The 24238-nt window shown below is 38.1% G+C and overlaps 1 protein-coding gene across 3 annotated transcripts in view; it reads right to left on the bottom strand.

Moving 5' to 3' along the window:
* PDE4B (phosphodiesterase 4B) overlaps positions 1-24238 on the bottom strand; it is a 502155-nt gene that overhangs the window by 369315 nt on the left and 108602 nt on the right. The gene's annotated exons all lie outside the window — the stretch shown is intronic.

Here is a 24238-nt window from a genome sequence, read left to right as displayed (position 1 = left end):
CTTGCACATATGTACGAGAAGACATGTATACATAACATTTACTATAACAGAAACAAAAGTATCAAGCTTATTTCAAACTCCATCTCATTTTCTCTCATTTATTATTCACATATTGCAAAAACATTTACTGGAAGTTTGCTATGGCATTGGAAAGTCAGTGGAGAAGCAGCACACAAGGAGGAAACCCTTAGAAACTCAAGAAACTACCATCTATGTCTACCTCTCTCCAGATCTACATCTTCAATAGCATTGTCATGCTAGTACTGTGACACTGTATGTGTGTGCATGTGTGTGTGCACCTGCAGGCATGCATGTGTGTGTTTTAAATAAAGTGGCTTTGAGAACATGGAAGGAATAGTGATTTTGCCTGAAAAAGAGAGTGGTTGGCAGAAAAGCTTCAGAGAGTGAAATCGAACTGTTAGTTAAATCAACACCTTTTGTCTCCTGAATTAAAACAGGATCATTTGCTCACAGAACTAAAAATACTGCTCTTTAAAATGTGCTGAATTAAGACTTTCCCAAATCTTAAATATATCCCAGTGCTAAGAATGAAACTTTGGCAATTATAGAAACTCTCTCAGAGGCTCAACATAATATTTATAGGTTACTGCTTCAGGTTAAAAATCAGAAAGAATTTGCTGACAGCATGGAACAGCCCATATTTGAATAAATTACTGAATAAAACTGTGGAATCTTTTCAGGATTCCTCTTAAAATATATCAGTGGCTATCAGTCTGGGACCTAAAGACATCCGAATGACTTCTGAATGTCATGCCCATACTTACTGTTATACATGTGCTGAATTATAGTGGTAGTGAATTCCTTTTTGTAAATTAAGAGCTTTCTTATTATTACATATTCAGCTCCTAATATATTCTAGGCATTCTGTTAGGCCTCAGAAATGCAGAAATTAGTAAAAAAAAAAAAAAGCATGTAACCCAATAAATAGCTGAATAATGTGTTACTTGTAACATCAGAATTATGTATAAAAAGTTCAAAAGGGTACTGGGAGGTCTTCCTCAAAGAAGTGAAATGTGAGCCATTTTGAGTAACAAATAAGAGTTGAGATGCTAGATAATTAAGCTAGAGAAAGAGGGATAAAACCCTGCTCTTGAGGAAACAAGCTGGTGCACCAGAAAGAGCTCAATGGGAAGCAGACGTGGGCTTGAATCCCAGATCTGACTGTTACTAATGCAAGTTTGGGTAACTTGTTTCATTCACTTCTTCACTTATGTATGTGTATGTTTCAGTGTGCACACATGTGTCTCTTGTTATGTTATATTGTAGTATTTTGATTACTATTTCTATGACTCCTTTTTGTTTTTTCAGGTAATAGGAGAAAGACACATTTCTGTTTCTATGGGTAGAGAATGTAATATCTCATAAAAAGTATCCCCCAGAACCATGCTTGACTTTGGAGAGTATATCATAAACTGTCCACCCCCCAGGGAAACACTTCTCCACATTTCATGTCCCAGTCTTCAGGACAAAAGGTCCTTGTGTGTCAGTGCCTGAGGGTTTATGGGCTGTGCCAAAACTGACATGTGAGATGGGCATGGCTTTGGTATACGGGGAAGATTAAGGTAAAAGAAAACACAAATTATTTACTCAAATCCATCCTCTCAAATAGAATGAAGGCAAAGGATTCTTGTATAATGATATATCATTTTCCAGTAATGCCAAGTATCTGTTTTTTTAATATCTCTGTGTGTTCATGGTTCTCAAGGGACTCATAAATGGATGCAGTACGAATTGTTGCTTGCTATTAATAATATAGCAAAAGCTTACAAAACAAACAGATCTAGGTTTGGCTACTTCATTTTAAAAAGAATAAAAAGTATTTCTAAATATTTTGAAAATTTCTTCCTAAATTAAAATAAACCACATGCAAAATGCAATAAAGTGACATCCCAATAAAATATTTAAAAATTAGAAAGAGGAAATAAAAACTATTTTCATGAGCATGAAAGAGAAGATTTGTGTACAGATAAACCCGAGACTGCGTTCTGGCCATTCTAGATTTAGCTAGAGTTTCAAATGAAGTGAGACATTTACACAAATTAAGTACCATATTTCTGTTGTTTTAATTTTCTTTTACTATTTCAGCATTGAAAAGATTGGGAAAGAATTTAAGTAAAACTCCATGCATCTACATATTACTTTAAAGATGTTGAAAATCACAATATATGTGACAGTGATCTATTTGTTTAAGTTAAATATTTGGTAATTTTTTCTGAGATCAAGCTAATTTATCATATGTGACCCCATCAAAATGTGTGGACATGACATATAAATTAACAATATATTTCTTAATCCCAGTATTCCTTAAGAGTTTTAAAGACAATTCTGTTTCTACTTCCTCAAATTTCTACAACTCAAAATTAGTCTTTTAAAAATTATCTAAAAACTACAACAAATCAAGAAAGGTGGCCTAGTTTGGAAACAATATCTATAAGAAACAAGATCGCTGAATAATATAGCTCACAATTATGCTGAATAAAAGCAAGAAAAATAAGTGCTATGGCATAAAAACTATTAATGTGTTCCATATTTATTTCATTATTTATTCAACAATTACTGAATCATTCAAAGACCATTTGCTCTGCAAAATTATCACTAAATTCAATCATCATTGATATTTTTCCAACTTGAAGCCTTATAAAAACATATGTACACAATTTTTAAAAATTAAATTGTTATGAGGGTAGGAGGATTATTAGTTTCTTATTGCTGTAGTAACAAATTACCACAACTCTGTGGCTTCAAACAACCCAAATGTATTATCTAACGTTTCTGAAGGTCAGAAGTCCAAAATGGGTGAGCAGGGCTGCATTCTCTCTCCAGTTCCTAGGGGAGACCCATTTCCTTGCTGTTTTACAGCTTCTATAGGCTGCCCACATTCCTCACTCATGGACTCATCCCTCCAACGGTTGCTTCCTTTGTCATGTCTCCTTCTCTGCCTCTTCTGCCTTGGGATTACATTGCACTAGATTATCTAGGGTCATTCCCCTATCTCAGGTCTTTAACTCAATCACATCTGCAAAGTCCCTTTATCACATAGGGTAACATACTGACAGGCTCCAGAGATACTGCAGGCTTTTGTCCTGCCTGCACAGAGGATAAAACATCTTTAACTTGTTTTGTAAATTACAAATACATACATGATTGCAGGTCTCCAGTGTATACTCTTGCTTCAGGTCCTGTAAATGTCAGGGGTGGGCCTGATGTTTTTAAAAGCAATAACCCAAATGAGATAAGGGTCTTGAGGAAGCAAACTAGAATTTGGACAGTGGGAGCCAGACATGGAAGAGAAAATTCCTGCATCTCTCTTGGCCTAGATGCCAAGGATCCAAGACATGCTTGGGGTGCTTTGGAATTCCAAGGGTGAAAAATGGTCCACTCCTTGTGGAGGTGGCCTGGGAGGCAGTCTCCGGGACTCACTGCAGATGGGAGCTGGGAACGGATGATGACTAAGCTAAATTACAATTTGGTTCCATTTATTGAACACTTTCTATGAGTCAGGCACTTTGCTAATTTCTTTACTTTCATCATCTCACTTAATTTTCTCAAGTCTTAAAAGTAGGTATTATTATCATCATTTAACAGATGCAGAGCCTCAATAACAACAGGATTAAGTGACAAGAAGGAATCAGAGTCTAGTTTGTCTGACTAGAACACTGGTGTTTTTGACCATTAGAATACATTGCCATATTTTATTTATCCTTGACTCTATTTGCACATTATTCTGGGAATTCAGTTTCCTTTTATTATGGACATGTCATTAGGAAAGTTATTTTAAATGTACCAATTATGCCATGACAGTTAAGGGTTTATTTGGTCTAAATCAGGGAACACTCCCTGAAGCTGGCAGGGTGGTACCAAAAGTGATCAGTAGGAGACTCCTGAGGACAATGGGTCTCAAACTTAAGCAGGCCTCAGAAATCACCTGGAAGGCTTCATAAAACACAGATTACAAGGTCCTACACTCAAGGTTCAAAATTTAATAGGTCTGGAATGGAGCCAATAATCTTCATTTTTAACAAGCTCTCTAGTGATGCTAATACTCTGGCCCAGGGACCAAACTTAGAGGACCCTGTCTTAAGGAAAGGAGGCCCTTTATAGGAAGGAGAATCTCAGTGGACAGGTGTGAAGCCTGCAAGTTTCTGCCATTGTTTTTCCTAAAGGGAGATTCACCCTCTGTTGCCAAACCTTAGAGTATCAGTATTTGTTTCCTCACGGTGAGATCCAAATTGAGTCTAGAACTTTGGATGGAATTTTAAAGGGCAATCTTCAGCAAGTCAGAGGAGGAATTTCAGGATTTATGGATGGGGGAAATGGGATAAAAGGTGAAAGACAATGTTAGTACAAACTTTGGAGAGGTTCCTTTAAAGCAACCATAGTACTTCATTTCTACATGGATTTCTACAGTTTTCAAAATGCTTTGGCCTGCATCACCATTCCTCAAGTGCTTATGGAGCAGAGACTATTGATTCAGCAGTGTGCTCAGAGTCGTAGGGGGAAAAGAACAGGGTGGTTCTCACTGTGAAATGCCTTAAGTCGACTGGGGAGATGACTCATCTCCAGACCCTTCAAGAGCACAGAAGCCCTGAGATAAGGTTATACTTATTTTACTGGGAAAAAAAAAACAAAAAAAAAAACGCAACACAAAATTCCAAACTCAAACTGAAAAAATAGGAAACCAAAATCTCACTCTCAATCACTTGTACATTACTTTTGGATCACCCCGTCTCTCTTTCCTTTCTTTCTGTCCCTTTTCATTAATAGCTTGTATTAGTATAGAGACATTTTCACTTGCACATAGCAAAAAATATTTTTCACGATATACCATGCTATTCCAAATGGGATAACGCATCTGAAAGGGGATGTTCTCATAATCTCTTACTCCAACCGTTATAGATTTAGAGCAAAGATGATAAGGAGAGAGGCTAAAAAAGGGTCACAGTGGGGAATAACATTCTCAATCTGGGGACTTGAAGAGTTGACAGCAGACCAGAAAGAGAGATCTTATTTGCATGAGGGTCCCTAGTTAAAGAGAGTAAGTAGGCATTTGAGATTTATGGCCAGCAGGATTGAGTGTGATTCCACTAAAAAGGAGAGAAGATAAAAACAACCTTCCTACCCAAGCCTAATTCTTACCTAGGATACAGAATAACTCAAAGACTTTTCTGGTCATGACAGCTCCCATTAGCTCTGCTTTGTTGTAGTGGATGCAGTTGGTGTTTGCTCACATCCTCTCTTCTGGTTGTACCATCTCCCTTTTGCTGTGAGTGTTGAGATGACAATAAAGAGCTCACTTCTACCCCAGAGAATTTCCCTGAAGCAAATAGGAGCACCTTGACTGGGAGGATACACTCCCCTCCCCCCACCAGCCAGTGACTCCCTGGCATGGGATACATAAGGCCAACCTCTTTGTCTCTATGTGGGACTAGTTCTGTTCTGTAAGTTGCACTCCAGAGTGTCTTGTGAGATCAGGCTGAAGCTCATTTCTTCTGAGATCGCATTCTTGCTTGGCATTTCCCCTCTGCCCTGTTTTCTGTTTTCCTCACTACCCTTTATTGGGCACAACCCCAATAAATCACTTAAACAAGGATCTTTAGCTCAGGTTCTGCTTAAGAAATCCAATCCATGACTACTAATACCAAAAGTGCTCCTAGGAAACAGACTCTAAAGATGGGAATTCTGGAGTTGGATCATTTTTCCAGCTACATGACAATGAGGATCCTAACACTGGTGATAGGTAGTTCTTGGGATGCTGGTGCATTTTGCTGGTTTTCACCCATGGTGACCTGTGATGGGATACAAATAGAAGGGAAGGCAGTAGCTGTTACAACACCCTGGGTATTTCAGAGGTTTGAGACGATAGCAGCTATAAGAATTGTGGAACTGGTTGGCTGTTGCTAAGCACCATGGATTGAAGAAAGAAAATGACAAGCTCAGGTCTATTAATCAACAAATAAGTACAGTGTGAGAGTAAGAGGAACTCCTTGGCAGCATTTAAAGAAAACTTCCATTCCTGCAGCTGGATGGTAGCCATAGCTGAAGAACAGGGACAGGACTTAATTGTTAGCAGAGCTTCAGAGAGAGCTGAAGGTCAGCCTAGGCAGGCCTCTTACACAAACTCAGGCCCCTGATAGGTAAAGAGTGGGACCCCGATGCTTGGATGGGGATACCTGTGTAGACACCATTAAGAATCTTGAATCTGGAGGCTATCCTGAACCTTGAAGAAGTGGCCAGTTCTCCTTTATTGGAAGATAGAGCTAGACACACAGACATGCTTAAAGTTATACAGAGGCCTCAAATGAGAGTGTCTTAGATGATATTTCTTGACCTTCTCAGGGTTTTCCTCATCTCCTCTCTTGGTTCACAATTAAAGTCAAATATCAGTATAATCTGATCCAGGAAGTACTGGTCTGTCTAAGGCAAAAGAGAAATTATATGCCTAAAAACCATCAGGACCTGAATAACATGATACCATCAGGAAGTGAGAGAGGTTTCTGAGGGCCTAGATCAAGTGAGGACAGGATATAAAGCTGTATTAGGGAGAGTTTTGCCATAGGGTGGTACTTTCCAGTGACACAGGATTTAATGCCCTGGCAAGGGCCCCAGTGATCGCTGTAATAAGCTGCTGGAATGGCCCTTGAAAACTTGAAAAAAGGAAAGGCCTATGCTAAACAAAATTGAGACGTCAAAATTCAGCAGAATATCATGGAGGAAGGCCTTAAAAAGCTCACAGAAGCACACATGCAAGGAGTGGGTCCATTGTATAAGAGAAAACTCTGTAACTGACCACATTACTTAGGGAGGCCCAGAAGATATTCCCTTCATCAAGGCAATAAGATTAGAGGGATACCTGGGAATAATGGTAGGAGATACTGTCATAGTACTGGGTTCCCTAATAGCAATGGGGATGATAGGATCCAAGAACAGCAGAGGCCAGGTGGAAGCACATACCCATTAGGAAAAAAGTGAACAGAATTACTATAATCCACAGCAAGTTCAGGTTGAGTCAGCAAGGCCTGACCCACAGAGTTTTATGAGATGGCTCATGGAACATTTTGTCCCTAAAGGCAGCATAGGTAGGCAGCCAGTAAGGGCATTCTCTTTTGAAAATACATTTTCAAAGGAGATAAATGACTGCAGAGCAGAGGTTTGAGGTCAGCTACTCACAGTGAAAGGCCATGTTCCCACGGTCAGCTTTTAGGCCTGAGCCAGTTCTCTGACCCAGAGCATATGAAGTAAAGAAAAGGAAAGACTGCAACACCACAGCTTAATCTGTGAATTACCCAGATATTTCCAAACTATTGGACACAGATTGATGCTGATAACCAAAGAGCTGAAACACCATCATTGGCCTCCTGTTAAGAGTAGAGGTATATGGAAGTCAGCTAGTAAATAGGGTTCAAAATATGTCTATCTACAGAGGGTCCTGGTGGTGGTTTCCCCAGCTTCCAAATGTACAATTAGGATGAACATACTTAGAAGTTGGCAGAACCCTAACTTTGTTTCTTGAATTGTAAAGTTACAGCTGCTGTTGTAGCAAAGGCCAAGAGGATGATCCTGAAAATGCCACTGAGACCCTTCCATGAGGATAACAAACCATATATATATAATTTGATATATATATCATCTGCTGTAACAAAATGCCACAAAGTGGCTTTAAATGACAGAAAGTTAATCTCTCACAGTCCTGGAGGCTAGAAGTCTGGAAACAAGGTGTCAGTGGGGACATGCTCCCTCCAAAGCCTCAAAAAGGGGATCCTTCCTCATCTCTTCCAGCTCTGGCAGCCCCCAGGAAACCCATGGCTTATGGCACCATAATGTCAATCTCTGCCTCCAGATTCACACAGCTATGTGCCCTCTGTGCTTATATCTATGTCCAAATGTTCCCCTTCTTAGGAAGATACGAGTCCTACTGAATGAAGGATCTATCCTACTCCAGTATGACTTCATCTTACCTAATAACACCTGCATTTGACCCTATTTCAAAATAAGCTCACATTCACAGATACAGGGATTAGATCTTCAATAAATCTTTTTTGGGAAAAAATTCAACCCATGACAACATCTCAAGGGAATGACAACAATCAATGCCACCCTCAAAGCTTTAAAGAATATAAGAGTAGTGGTTCCCAATAGGACCCTATTTAATACACTAGTCTGGCTCTGCAAAAACTGGGGATGGGCCAGTGAAGATTATAATGGACTACCACAAATTAACCAAGCAGCAGCTTCAATTCCATCTGCTGTGCCAAATGCAGGACATTTACTAGAGTATGTTAATACTGTCTTGACTACATGGTGGGTCACCACTGAACTGACAAATGTATTCTTTTTCATTATTATCAGGAAGTAGAATCAGAAGAAGCTCTCATTTACAGAGACAGATAACAGTGTACATTCAGTCTTGCCCCAGGGCTGTGTTAATTCTCCTGCTCTCTGTCATAATATTGCCAGAAAGGCCTTGGATCATCTAGACAGTCTGCAAAACATCAGACCGGTCCACTAAATTGAGGATGTCATGTTAATTATACCTGATGCACAAGAAGTAGCAAGTATTTTGGATGTTTTGGAAAGAAATGTGTGTTCCAGAGGGAAACTAAAGAGGTTGCCACATGGGTAATGTTTTTAGAGGTCCAGTGTTCTAGGTATCCTGAGATATCTACTCCAAAGTAAAGGATAAGTTATTAACTTCTCTCTTATCACTGAAACAGAGCCACAATGTTTGGTAGGCCTTTTTGAGTTTAATAGGCAACATATAACAGAGTGGAGAATACTGCTATGACCCGTTTGTCATATGCAAAGACATGTTAGTTTTGAGTGGTGCCCAGAGCTAGGAAGGTTCTGCATAAGATTCAGGATTATTGCTTGGACCATATCACCCACAGTACTGGAATTATTTATAATAGCGAAATATATTATGTACAGTGCACACTCTTAGGGTTCCAGAGCAAAGCTAGGATATCTGCAGCACAGAACTATAAACTACTAATGAACAACTCCTAGCATGCCATTGACCCCAGTGGAAACTGACCATCAAACCTTGGAACCTCAAGTGACATCAAGTGACCATGTGGCCACTAGCTGAATACAGTGATATACTAGACATGGCTTGTACCAGCACATCTCTTCCTAACTTCCCATTCTGTGACATCACTTTGGCACCTGAAATCAACCATGATAGAAATATTTACACCACAGAATTTAGAAAATGCTACAAGCCAGGGAAGTATTTTTCATAAGTGATTATTAAACATTTATCAGCATACCACTAATAGATCCAACAAGTCATAAAGTCAGATGACCCCAGCAGCAATCCACTATAACATACATGTTATATGTCCACGGTCAAACTTGAACAGGTCCAGAGGGTATAAGAAAGCTGCAAAACATATGTCCCAAACCCCATGTCATCTGTCACTGTTGCAACAATGTCTCTTCTTCATTTTACACCTATGAACTCATGAAGAGTTTCCTGTGGCCTGTTGATGAAGGAAGAAAAAGCCCAAGATTTGTACAGGATGTATCAACTTGGTATGTGGGTGTAAGCTGAAGATGAATTGCTGTTGAACTATAATTTTCAGCAATTTTTGCTCTGAAATATAGTAGTTAAAGGAAGAAGAAAAGTGGCCTGAAATTGGAATATATGGACTAATGACTTAGCTAGCTGACTGACTGGTTAGGGCTTTCGATTGAGCAAGGTTGGAAGAGCAGGTATGAGAAGGTCTGGTCAAAGAGGCATGTGGATGGGCCCCTACAAAATGTAGGGATAGTTATATTGTACATTTATGCCTACCAAAGAGAATCCACTGCAAAAGAAGCTTAAAGAATCCCAAAGATGAGTTGGCCAGTAAATGTCATTCAGCCTCTGTACTTGGCCACCTTGATGCCTGGAACATGGTATTTATAAATACAGTAGCCATAGTGGTAGAGACGGAGGCTGTGAATGGCCCTAACAGCATGGACTCCATTTCTTCTAAACTGATCTAGTACCTGCTGCTGCTGAATATTGGGCCTGCTGGCAACGGAAAGCAATGCAGAGACTATCTCTCAAGGAGACCAACATGCCATTTGGTGCCAAATTGACTACATAGGATCCTTTCACCCAGGAAAATGTTATGCTTAATCTAGCCATTATTAACATGTATTCTTGGTCTGTATTTTTCTTTCCTGACCACAGTGTCTCAGCCAGTTCACTATCCAAGGACTCAAAGTGCAATAACCAAATTGAAACCCCACATGGTATCAACTCAGGCCAAGGGATCGTCTTACAGCAAAGGAAGTACAGTGGAGAGGAAATAATCCAGGGGTTCACTGATCCTACCACCACCACACCATCCAGAAGCTGGCAGCCTTGGAAAGAAACGTCATGGACTCTTAAATTTGTCACTGAGGTGCCACCAGGGAGATCATACCCTTTAGGATGAGGTATACACTTTAAACCAATAGACCGTATATGGTTCTGTAGCCTCAAATGGTAGAACATATCGTCAGGGAGCCAAGACATAGATGCAGGAGTGGCTTTGCTCACCATTACCCTCCTTGCAATATCTGTGCTTCTTCTTACCATTACTTAGCAGCAGCTTTACCCTCCAATGAGGATTAGGGTACATTACCCCAGCCAATATGATAACTTCTTTCTTTGATTACTGGTCTACTGGCAGTATTGTTCTAAAGTATCTTTCACTTTCTACCCAAACTATATCCCATACTGCCATCAAAGTGAACTACTTAAAATAAAAACATTCTTCTCTCATTTCATTTTTTAAGGCCCCCCAAAAGCTCACCAATGCCCTCAGGATAAAATCCAATGTACCAGCAGAGCCTTTAAGGCCCTTTGCAATTGCATTTCACCACACTCACCCTGCTCTCCAGCCAAATAAAATTAAATATAGTTCCCTCAACATGCAATCCTCTTTCATGCTTTTATGACCTTACACACATATTGTTCAACCCAGGAAGAAGCAGCCACTCCCTCTTCTGCATTCCCGCAGTACCTTCTACATGCTATATATGACATTGTCTTGTGACTTTCTAATTTACATGTCTGCCTCCTCTACTAGGCTATAATTACTGAAAGGAAGGACAGAGGCCATGTTTTGTTCAGCTTTCAGTTCTTAGCCTTGAGTCAAGCACAATACCTTTTTTTTTTTTTTTTGGTCTGAAATAATCACATGTTTGAAGGAATAAAGCATCATTGGCCTATCCAAAACTAAGAAACCTATTTTATCCAGGGACCTAGCGTCCCCTGCTGGATGAATTATATATATGAATAACAGATTTGAAATAAAGTTTACTACTCACTTCTTCCCCAAGGAGAAGGGCTCAGGTCTGTCTAAGGTGAAACAAGTTGAGATGGAGTGGTGGTAGGTTAGGGTTTTTATTATAGTTGAGGTGGAACTGGGGCCACAGAGAGAGTTCCTAGAGAGGACAGGGGTTTGTATGGTTTGAACATTCCCACAGGCACTGAGGGAGGGGAGTGCCCAGGTTTGCTTATCTTTCCAAGATGTGGGGCTGAGGGGAAAGGAGAGAGGTGGGGAACTGAAAGCTGTCAGCCATTACACATCAAAGATGAGGTCTTTCTCTTTATTACAAAATTGTTTATGTCAATTATTACACTTTGGTTGCAGCCATTTTTGTTTGTTTTTGTTTTTTTTTACCTTAAGCAATAATGCTCACCTCACAAGGTTATTGTGGGGTTAAATTTAAATGAAATAGAGAATGGAAAGGACATTATATACTATAATGTGAGAATATTATCTATACTATAAAGTATTACACCAATTATAATCATATAGGCCAAAATCTATCCTAGGCACTGTTCATAAAAATCCTGTGCTTTTTGTATTCTAATATAAATTTGAATAACAACAGAATATATAAGCAATGAGGTGCAGAGGGAAGGATGCATGCTTTTAAATATCCTTGGGTCCATTATCTTACCTACCTAAAATGGGAAGCCCCGAGGGGACTTTGTGAATTGCTGACTTGTCGATTGCAATGCTTGATGCATGAATCACAAATGCAGTTTCTGTAGTCAAAAAATTTCAGTGGGTGGCGAAGCTGGGTGAGAGCTGAACAGATGTGTGTGTCATCAGTTTCCCATCCTCACACCAGCTTTTGTTGAATCCCTGGCATTTGCACTCAGCATCTGTGGGTATTTTGATCTTTAAAACACAGATTTAGGATCTGTAGTTGAGAAGCAGCACAAAAGTATAAAATATTTTTATTGAAAGCCTCATCAGACTATCAACTTGTGACAGATTGTAGGAGCAATAAAGCACATCCCATGTTTCAGAGCGGACACCTCAGTGGACTGACCACCTTCTCCATCCAAGATAATGAGAACAGAAGAAATTGTTTCCAGCCTTCCAGGCAGCAGTGGGAAAATTGGCACCACTCTCCCCAACGAAGGTGAAAGTTAGGACAGTGCACATTAAGGACATCACATCTAAGTTAATAGATGCCCAAACAGAATCATCACGTTCACAGCTGAAACATTTAGAGAAGCAAAGCACAGCCTTCAGGCAGATGGAGGTAGAAGACAAGCAAACTTGTATTTATAATCTTCTTTTAGAGAACAACAAAGGAAAAACCAAAACTGTTTCTATGAAAAAACGCATCATCAGGAAACCTGAAACAAGATTCTCTGTCTTCTCTATTTCTGTCTCTTCCTATCTAACTGAAAACGAGGCTGGCAATAGTTCTGTCATAACATTAAGCTGTGAGCAGTCTCAAAGCAGTACCCAGTATGTAGCACCTGGGAGTCCTATCCCACCACAGGTCAGTTGGCTTAGCCTAGAACAACAACAAAAAAAATGCCCCCATATGAAAACTCTAGCCTTAATATGCTTCAGTGCTTGGGAACATGTTGGCCTTTGGCTGAAAGGAGAGTGAAGGGCTCACTCCCTGCCCCCTTATTCTCTAACCTCCTACTTTATTAAGAAAATCCAGACCAATAGTTCTCAAAATGTGGTCCCTAGGCCAATATCATAAGTGTCTTTCAAAACTTGTTAGAAATACAAAATCTCAAGTCCTAGCCCAGAACCTCAACTCTAAGGTCCAGCAACCTGTGTTTCAATAAGTCTCCCAGGTAATTCCGATGGACTCTGATCTCTACTCTTTGAAATCAGGTTCTCCAATTTCTCTTTTTGTCATTTCCAATAAAGTCATGTCCCTCATAATGACATTTAGTCCACGATGGATTGAATATACAATGGTGGTCCAATGAGATTATAACAGGTTAAAAATTTCTATCACTTAGTGACATCCTAATGTCGTGGCAAAATGCATTACTCACCTGTTGGTGGAGATGCTCATGTAAAGAAACCTACTGCACTGACTTTTTTTCATTATGTTACAGTTTACTCCTTCTACACACACACACATACACATATATATATATATATATATATATACACACATAACGTATAATGTTAATTGTACAGTAGCTTCAGGCAAATCCTGTAGGATGTTTTCCGGAGGAAGGCATTGTTATCACAGATGACAGCTCCATCTGTGTTACTGCCCCTGAAGACCTTCCAGTGGAACAAGATGTGGAGGTAGAAGACAGTGATATTGATGATCCTGACCCTCTGTAGGCCTAGGCTAATGTGTGTGTTTGTTTTAACAGAAAGTTTAAAAAGTAAAAAAAAAATTTAAAAATTTTAAAAATATAAAAGCTTATAGGCCGGGCGTGGTGGCTCACGCCTGTAATCCTAGCACTCTGGGAGGCCGAGGTGGGCGGATCGTTTGAGCTCAGGAGTTCGAGACCAGCCTGAGCAAGAGCGAGACCCCATCTCTACTAAAAATAGAAAGAAATTATATGGACAGCTAAAAATATATATAGAAAAAATTAGCCGGGCATGGTGGTGCATGCCTGTAGTCCCAGCTACTCGGGAGGCTGAGACAGGAGGATCGCTTGAGCTCAGGGGTTTGAGGTTGCTGTGAGCTAGGCTGACGCCACGGCACTCACTCTAGCCTGGGCAACAGAGTGAGACTCTGTCTCAAAAAAAAAAAAAATAAAAAAAAAATAAAAGCTTATAGAATAAGGATATAAAGAAAGAAAATCTTTTTGTACAGCTATACAATGTATTTGTGTTTTAAGCTAAGTGTTATGACAAAAAAGTCAAAAAGCTAAAAAAATTACTCCTCACTTGGGTGAGGCAAAGACATACAATGTAACCAAAATGTTTGTACCCTCATAATATCCTGAAATAAAATTTTTAAAAAAGTTTATAAAGTAAAAAAGTTACAGTAATCTAAGGTTAATTTATTACTGAAGAAAGAAAAAAATATAATTTAGTGTAGCCTACAGTAGTGCACAGTAATGTCCGAGGCCTCCATATTCACTCACCACTCACTCACTGACTCGCCCAGGGCAACTTCCAGTCCTGTAAGCTCCATTCATGATAAGTGCCCTATAAAGGTGTATCATATTTTGTCTTTTATACCATATTTTTAGTGCACCTTTTCTATGTTTAGATACACAAATACTTACCATTGTGTTACAATTACAGTATTCACTACAGTAACATGCTACACAGGTTTGTAGCCTAGGAGCAACAGGCTCTACTACACAGCCTAGGCATGTAGTAGGCTATACTATCTAGGTTTGTGTAAGTACATGCTGTGATGTTCACACAATAATGAAATTGCCTAATGATGCACTTCTCAGAACGCATTCCCGTCATTAAGCAACATGTGACTGTCTTCATTCCTTTCTGCCTTGGATTTGCATAACTCAAAAGAAGTTTCTAAGCTTGTCTAAAGTTTATCCTTTCTCCTGTGTTCCACCTACTATATTCTACATCAATTATTGCCCATCTCTTTTATCGTCACTCTCTCCCCTACCTGCTGGCTCCTTCCATCCAGCACGCGTAGGCGTCTCCACATTGTAACACTTTCCTTTGATCTCTCCTCCCCACCGTCAGCTTCCATTCTCATTCTCTTTCCTTTCACCAGCAAAAATCTTGAAAGAGAAATTTTTATTGCTATCCTTTCTTCTTCAGCTCCAATTTATGCTTCTTTTAAAGTTTTATTTTGTCCTCTATTATTACTGTTAATATAGCAACTAACATGCAAAAGGACATAGGTAGTCACCCAGCAGAACTAAAACATTACCAAGGCATTGCTGTGCGTCCCTCCCCATCCTTGTCTCTGGCTCCCACCCTGCCCAGTTCATTCTTCAATCCGGTGTATTCTGACTTCTGTCATCCTACTGAGACTGCTTCCCCTGGGGTTACTATTGCCTCCTAAATTGATTTTCCCAGTCTTCATCTTTCTTACACTCTGTACATCTGTCTTTGATGACCAAACCTTGTCTAAGATTTTACTTCCGTTTCTTTCATAATATTTCCCTATTCTAATTCTATTTACTCCTACTTGTGTGATTATTCATTTTCTGCTTTCTCCCCGGCACTTCCTTCCTTCCCTGACCGCAGATTATTATTATTCCTTAGGAATAAAGGATAAAATTGATACCAACCAATCTTTGCATACTTGGTCTGGACAATCTCACTCATTCCATTGCTTCATTACCACATGTATGTCTCTGGTCTCCAAACTAGGAGTACACATGTTTTTAACTACCCCCAGACAATGCACATGTCCACGATACTCTAAAATCACTCTGTTCAAAGCTGAGCCCATCATTCTTTCCCTCATACTTTACACACATTTTGTTTTGTTTTATTTTTTTGTCTTGTTCATGGAATTACCATTAATCTAGTTGATCAAGCTAGAAACCTCTACATGATTCATGGCTTCTGCCCCCTTCTCCGAGTCCACATTCAACTGAGCATCAATTCCCATCCATTCTACTCCAATATTGCTCACATTTTCCTCCTCCTTTCCATTCTCACAGCTACTTCCCTTCTCAAATTCCTCAGCATTTATCACCCACCTCACTTGAAAGTTTCTCCTCTAGTTTGCCAATCTCCAACCTCTTTCCAAACAACTTCTACATTTTCTCTTATTACCTTACTAAAATACAAATCTATATTCGCTTTATTTAAAAATATTTCAGTGACTTCAATTTATTAAAGGATACAGCCAAAATTTCAAGACCATTCACAATCTGATCCCTGACCACCTTTTCAGATTCAGCATTCCCAAGATACATATGTAGACCGTATCTCCACCCACACCTCACATACCCTATGAATATTTGCATTCCTTGAATATGTCACTTTCTTTCAATTAGTTATGGTCTTGTTTATGCTATTTCCTCTGCCTGAAATGTAACTTCCACTTCTGTTCAGCAGATAGATGCCTACTCAGCTTCAAAAATCAAAACCAAATATCACCTCTTATTGTTCATGCTCCCCTTAGGGAAGGATTAATTGATCGTGATCTGTGTTGGTACTCTAGAACTCATCATATTGCATTATATTAAATTGTTTACATCTATTTTCCCCACTAGTGTCTGAGGGCATTAAAGCCTCAAGAGGGTTTTATTGTAACATTCTGTTCCTCCACTCATGATTCCCTGGTCTTTTACTGTGTCTATAGTTTTGCTGTTTTTCTAAAATGTCATATAATTGGAATCATACAGTATATTGCCTTTTCACACTGGCTTCTTTCACTTAGTAATATTCATTTAAGATCTATCCATGTCTTTTCATGGCTTGAAAGCTCATTTTTTATCATTGAGTAATATTCCATTGCATGGATATACCACAATTTGTTTATCAATTCATCTATTGAAAGACATCTTGGTTGCTTCTGAGTTTGTGTAGATTTTTTTAATAAAGCTGTTACAAACATTTGTGTGCAAGTTTCATATAGATATAAGTTTTCAAATCAGTTGGGCAAATACCTAGCAACGTTATTTCTGGATGATATGGTAACACTATGTTTAGCTTTGTAAGAAACTAATTAATTATCTTCCAAAGTGGCTGTACCATCGTGCATTCCCATCAGAAATGAATGAGAGTTTTTATTGCTATGCAATCTTGCCAGAAACTGGTATCGTCAGTTTTTTTGGATATTAGCCATTCTAGTAAATGTGCAGTGGTATCTAATTATTGTTTTAATTTACAATTCCCTAATGGCAAATTAGGTTGAATATTTTTCAAATGTTTATTTGCCATCTGTATATTTTCTTTGGCAAGATATCTGTTCAAGATCATTTGCCTATTTTCTAACTGGATTATTTGTTTTCTTATCATTGTGTTTTTAAAGTTTCTTATACATTTTGGATATAAATCCCTTATCAGATATGTTTTTTGTAAATATTTTCTCCTAATTTGTGGTTTTTCTTTTCATTCTCTTAACATTGTTTTTTGCAGAGCATAAGTTTGGGATTTTAATTGTCTAATTTATCAATTTTTTCTTTCATGGATTATGCTTTTGGTGTCACTGTAAATTCAAAAACTCATTGCCGAACTCAAGGACACCTAGCTTTTCTCCTATGTTATCTTCTAAGAATTTTACAGTTTTGTGTTTTACATTTAGGTCTATGATCTCTTTTGAGTTGATTTGTGTGAAAAGTGTAGAATTTGTGTCTAGATTCGCCTTTTTTTCTTTTTGCATATCAACAGTCAATTGTTCTAGCACCATTTGTTGAAAATACAGTACTTTCTCCATTGAATTACTTTTGCTCCTTTGTCAAAATTAGTTGAATATATTTTGTGGGTCAAATTTTGGGCTCAATATTTTATTCCATTGACCTACACGATTATTCTTTTGCCAATACAGTTGTGTTGTGCTTACTGTAGCTTTATAGTAAGTCTTGAAATCAGATATGTGAACCCTCCAACTTTTGTGGTTCCTGCTTTAGTTGTTCTTGTTGTTGTTCTTATTCTTCTTCTTTCACTTCCTGCCCTCTCCCCATCCTCAGTATTGTATTGACTATTCTAGATCTTTTGTCTTTCACATAGAGTTTACAATGAATATGTCAATATCTATGAAATAGCTTGGTAAGATTTTAATGGGAATTTTCTTGGATGTAAATCAAGTTGGGAATAATTGCAATCTAACAATTTTAAATATTCGAATCCATGAACATAGAATATCTCTCCATTTATTTATATCCTTGATTTCTTTCATCAGAGTTTTACGGTTTTCTGTATATAGATCCTGTCCATATTTTGTTAGATTTTTATATATTTCACGTATTTGTTTTGGTGCTATTGTAAATACTATCTTTATTATATTATATTGTATTGTGGCAAGAAAACTTAACACAAGATCTACCCTGTTAATACATTTTTAAGTGTACAATACAGTATTGTTAACTATAGGCACAATGTTGTTCAGCAAATCTCTAGAACTTATTCATCCTGCATAACTGAAACTTTATGCCCATTGAACATCCACTGCCCATCTGCTCCTTCCACAAGCCTCTAGTAACCACCATCCCACTCTCAAATTCTATGAATGTGACTATTTTAGGTATCTCATATAAGTGGAATCATGCAGTATTTGTGCTTCTGTGACTGGCTTATTTCACTTAACATAATGTCCTAAAGATTTATCCATTTTTTCACACATTATATAATTTCATTCTTTATGAAGCTGAATAATACTAAAGGACTTTAAAAATGCAAAGGAAATGCAAATTATGAAAAAACTATGCATAAATTTAAAAATTTTTCTGCACCAAAATAAGCCTATACTAACTTATTATAATATGTCTGAACAGCACTTAGTTTGAGGCACTAAGACATCATAAAGCACTAAGACAAGGATAAGACATCAGTTTGAAAAGAGCCCCTATCAGAGGAATATGAATCCTGCTAAAACTGAAGTAAGAACAAACATCGAATTTATGGTAAAGCTTGCATGGAAGAATGGTGAAATCACTGGTGCTTTATGAAAAGTTTATGGGGATAATACCCCAAAGAAATCAGCAGTTTACAAATAGATAAATCATTTTAACAATGGAAGAAACAATGTTGAATACGAAGCCTGTGGTGGCATACCATCTACATCAATTGGTGAGGAAAAAATTAGTATTTTTCATGCCCTAATTGAAGAGGACTGACCTTAATAGTACAAACAATAACCAACACCATAAACATGTCAATTGGTTCAGCTTACACAATTCCTACTGAAACATTAAAGTTGAGCAAGCTTTCCACTCAATGGGTGCCAAAACCGTTATGTCCACATCACCTGCAGACAAGAGCAGAGCTTTCAATGGAAATTTTAAACAAGTGGGATCAAGGTCCTGAAGCATTTTTTCAAACAATTATAACAGGAGATGAAACATGGCTTTACCAGCACAGTTCTGAAGACAAAGCACAACCAAAGCAATGGCTACCAAGAGATGGAAGTGGTCTAGTCAAAACAAAAGTGGACCAGTCAAGAGCAAAGGTCACAGCCACACTTTTGGGGGATGTTCAAGGCATTTTGCTTGTTGACTTTCTGGAGGGCCAAAGAACAATAACATCTGCTTATCATGAGAGTATTTTCAGAAAGTTAGCCAAAGCTTTAGCAGAAAAATTCCCAGGAAAGCTTTACCTGAGACTCCTTCAACACAACAATGCTACTGCTTATTCTGTTCATAAAACAAGGGCAATTTTGCAAGACTTTCAATGGGAAGTCATTAGGCTTTCAATTAGGAAGTCCTGATTTGGTTCCTTCTGACTCTTTTTTGTTTCCTAATCTTAAAAATCATGTAAAGGGCACCAATTTTTCTTCAGTTAACAATGTACAAAAGACTGCATTGACATGGTTAAATTATCAGGACCCTCAGTTTTGTAGGGATGAACTAAATGGCTGGTGTTATTGCTTACAAAAGTGCCTTGACCTTGGAGCTTATGTTAAAAAATAAAGCTCATATTTTTTATTTTTATCTTTTAATCCCATTTTTTCATGAACTTTTTGTTTGTTTGTTTTTTATTTTTTTTTATTTCAGCATATTATGGGAGTACAAATATTTAGGTTATATATATTGCCTTTGCCCCACCCAAGTCAGAGCTTCAAGCATGTCCATCCCCCAGATGGTGTGCACTGCACCCATTAGGTGTATATATACCCATCTCCTCCTCCCCTCTCCCATCTGCTTGACACCCGATGAATGTTACTACTATATGTGCACTTAAGTGTTGATCAGTTAATACCAATTTGATGGTGAGTACATGTGGTGCTTGTTTCTCCATTCTTGTGATACTTCACTTAGTAGAATGGGCTCCAGCTCTATCCAGGATAATACAAGGGGTGCTAGATCACTATTGTTTTTTGTGTCTGAGTAGAACTCTATGGTCTTCATGAACTTTCTGAAGTCCTCTTACATTCCATTATATACACACGCGCACGTGCGCGCGCGCACACACACACACACACATATATATGCCACATTTTCTTTATCCATTCATCTGCTGATGGACACTTAGGTTGTTTCCATATCTTAGATCAGACAAGATGCCCAGCTGCTGTGGCACTGCATGCCACCCAGCCACCATGGCCCCATGAATCGTGCATCCTAGCAGCCCCACCTGCACCATGTACCACCTACCCGCTGTAGCACTGCCCCCAGACAGCACTGCAAGCTGCTGCTTGCCATGTGCTGTGACTGCCCCTGGACCTGGATGGAGTGAATGCCCACAGCCCTAACACTTGCAGCCACCTTTTAAATAACCTCACCCAGCCACTACTGCCACTGCCACAGGGAGACCCAGGCAGCACAAACTCCTACACCAACCACCTCCACAGAGAGGGACTTGCGCAGCCCCCTGCCCAAGTTTCCAACAGCATCCTTGGAACCAACCCACCATTTCACACAAATATCCCCAGCACCAGCTTGGACTTTGACAACCACAGGAGAATGGGACAGTAGAGAACAGCTGCATTACAGGCTCTCAGTGCATCCGCTCCTCTCCTGCTAGGTCAATCCTCTGGGGTAAGGCACAAGAGTATAATCCAGAGACCTTTTCTTCTTTTCACTAAGCAGGAGAGTTCCCAGCAGAGAACAGGTGTACCACAAATGTATCCGCCCTGAGCTGAGAGAAGAGGTTTCAGATGAGAAGGAACCAGCATAAGAACCTTGACAACATGAAAAAAACAAGCTTTTTCAATATCCCCAAAAGATCACAATAGGTCTCCATCAACTGACTCAAACAACAAAAATGACAATAATAATAATAACATCAAATAACCATTTAAGTGCTAGGTACTATACTACATGCAACACGAACGTTTTTTTTTTTAATTCTCAATATAACCCTGAAAAGTAGGTATCATTGTCCATTGTTTGTTCATTTGTGTCTTTTAGAGGATGAGAAAACTCATCCAAAAGGAAACAGGATGAAAGTCACCCAATAAAACTGGGGATCAAGTCCTTTCTAACTCTTTCTTGCTCCATGATAAAGAAAACTATTATTCTAATATTCCAGGGCTTTTGCCTGCAATGATGGCCAGCTCCCATAATCAATGTGCTCTCCCCCAAAAGGGTTTTATTTATTTATTTATTTATTTTTAGGCACCAGGTGCCAAAAAGGGTGGAGACCACTGGTTTATTTATTTTTTTTAATTTCAGAATATTATGGGAGTAAAAATGTTTAGGTAATATCAATGTTATTATTTTTAACTTTCTATAAATTGGGCAATAGTTTTCTTTAGCACTCACTCAAATTCTTTCACTGGCTTGGATGCTTTGATCTGGAGCACAAAGTCCCATACTTATGACTTATTTAGCACATCAGCCATGACCTCAAGGTCAGTTTCTATCATTTTTAACTGTCAAAGCAATTACCAAATCAGGAGTCACATTATGTCCTAGAGATCTTTACTAGTCTAGAAAGAGAGTCAGAAAACTTCAGCCAGCTGCCCGTTTTTGTAAACAAAGTTTTATTGGAACACAGCTATACTTAATCTGTTTGCACATTGTCTATGGTTACTTTCACAATACAACAGCAATGTTGAGTAGTTGTGACAGAGACTATAAAGCTCACAAAACTGAAAACACTTACTAATCTGGACCAGTACAGAAAATGTTTACTGAGTGCTGGTCTAGATGTGGAAATTGATCCCATATTCTCAGTGCTCTAAGTGGCAAGTGTAATTCTTTCTCACACCTGGTCCTACATCTCTGTGAACTTTCATCAAGTTGATGGCAGTGATGATAGTTGAAACCCTACTTCCTCAATTCTAATCAAATCATCTTTCTATCAGATTGCTCTGCCAATAATTCCACAAGCTTTGAACTATCGGTATTCCAATGGAAGCATTTTCAGGGGATGTACAGAAATTCTTTAAGTTGTCTATAATTTTTTAAAAATTTAGAGTTAATGAATGAAACTCTCATACTTTTAAAAGTATCCAGTTAATTGAAATAAAACAGACATGTTATGAATGAATTACTAATATGTGGTATTCACTGACTATACAACATAAACTTTCTGGATAATGGCCAAAATCTCCATTTCACCCTAAACTACTGACACCCAGCATGAGGCTACTGATACTTGAAACATGGGTTCTAATTTTCAAGAGGCTTTATTGGATAATGATCAAGAGGAGAGAAACTGATTGCTGATATTTGCTGATTGCTGAACGTACACCTTATATAACTAGATTCCCTCATTTAATCTTCATATGAGGATATTACTTTCTTTGTGAAAATAAAAACATTCAACTAGGAGAGGTGAGCAAGCATGCCCCAAATGGTAGAGTCTAGATTTAATACTTCTAAGGAAGGAACAATTCCATAACTCCCAAAATGTCCTTGAGTTAAATTAACCCAAATTTTAAAAGATACTGTACATTTCATACAGGGTGTCATTCAAAATATCTAACAACAGATACAGTACCAACACCCACCAAAACAAGACTCTTGCTATGCCAGTAACCATTTCTTTGTTGTTGAATTGTGGGGAATTCCAGGGGCTTCTGGGGGAAAAGTCTGGGATGGTAGTAGAGGCAGTCAGAGAGCTCAGGAAAGCATATATTTACCAACTAGTATGAAAGTATTTCAATAATTTAACAACTGGTACAATTGTATCAGTGCCAACGTGCTGAAAAATAAATCTGGAAATCTTTAAGACTCCAAATCCACAATTATGCAGAAGCATAACCAAACTAATCACATAAGCCGTGTGACTGAGTAGGCTATGTGGGAGCAATATGCCCATTGTAGTCCTTAATGATTGGCTGTGACTGCTAGAATGTTAATTTAGCTGAACAGAAGATGTAAATCAGTGCTTCTCAAATTTTTAACCCATTTACCCTACAATGTTTTTGCATGCTTCTCTATCACATACAGATTGTTTGATGAAACATTTCATGCTATTAACTGTGATATCTGGAATTTCAGTGATCTAATTTTTAGCTCATTAGGTAAATACCGACTAAAAGATGCTGTGTATCATTCAAAGAGCTCATATCAGCACTGCAGAGCTCAGCATGTGGCAAAGGTATACGGCACACCATGCAAATCATGGATTTTTAATGACATGTTTAGTCCTCCTTAATAAATGTTTTAAGTAAGAAGAGATTTTAAAAGTACCACATTATTATAATTTAAAATTATATAAAACAGAAAAATATTTTTCATTTTAATGATAAATCTCCATGTAGGTAAGCAGATCATTCTTGGAAAATATTTGAAAATTATGTAGAAAAAAGGGAAGAAAGTACTTATTTAATAGATAATAAAACACATTTTTGACAGTCATGGCACAGTTTAATCGCAGTCATAAGACTATATGTGTTTGATTAACTTTCAACTCTTAAAACAGCCCCTTTCACAAATACAGACTCTGAGAAATAGTCCAAACACCTCTCATATCTCTCATAGCACAATTTTTCATTGCTCTTTTAATTTACAGTGAAGTGTTTTATTTTATATGTAATCACAAACTGAAATTAGAAAAGTAGAATCATAATAAAAAGAAAGTAGAGATATGTATGGAGTACAGCAGTAAGAATATCATATATATGTGTGTGTGTGTATATTTATATATCTCCTATAGGTACTCTTATATAATTTTGCTTTTCTAAATTTAAAAATATTGATGTACACTGAATAGGTTTAAAAAAAAACAGATTATAGGCCACAATTTTTATTTTCCTTGACATTAATGTAAGTGTATTTCATTCTTTCCTCAACGGGCTCTACATGAAGCAGGCTCCTTCCAATCTGAAGAAGTAGAAAATATCTACACTGTTTAAAAGATTTCATCTTTCTATCTAAAGGAAAATAAATTCTCAAAATGTCAATAATCTTAGTTATTTCACAGATAACTGACATTTTAATACCATGAAATTGTTTTTG

Source organism: Eulemur rufifrons, chromosome 8 (genome assembly GCF_041146395.1).
Source record: "Eulemur rufifrons isolate Redbay chromosome 8, OSU_ERuf_1, whole genome shotgun sequence".
Classification (NCBI taxonomy): Eukaryota; Metazoa; Chordata; class Mammalia; order Primates; family Lemuridae; genus Eulemur; species Eulemur rufifrons.
The sequence above is the reverse complement of the archived record's forward strand: the minus strand, read 5'-3'. Positions and strand labels throughout refer to the sequence as shown.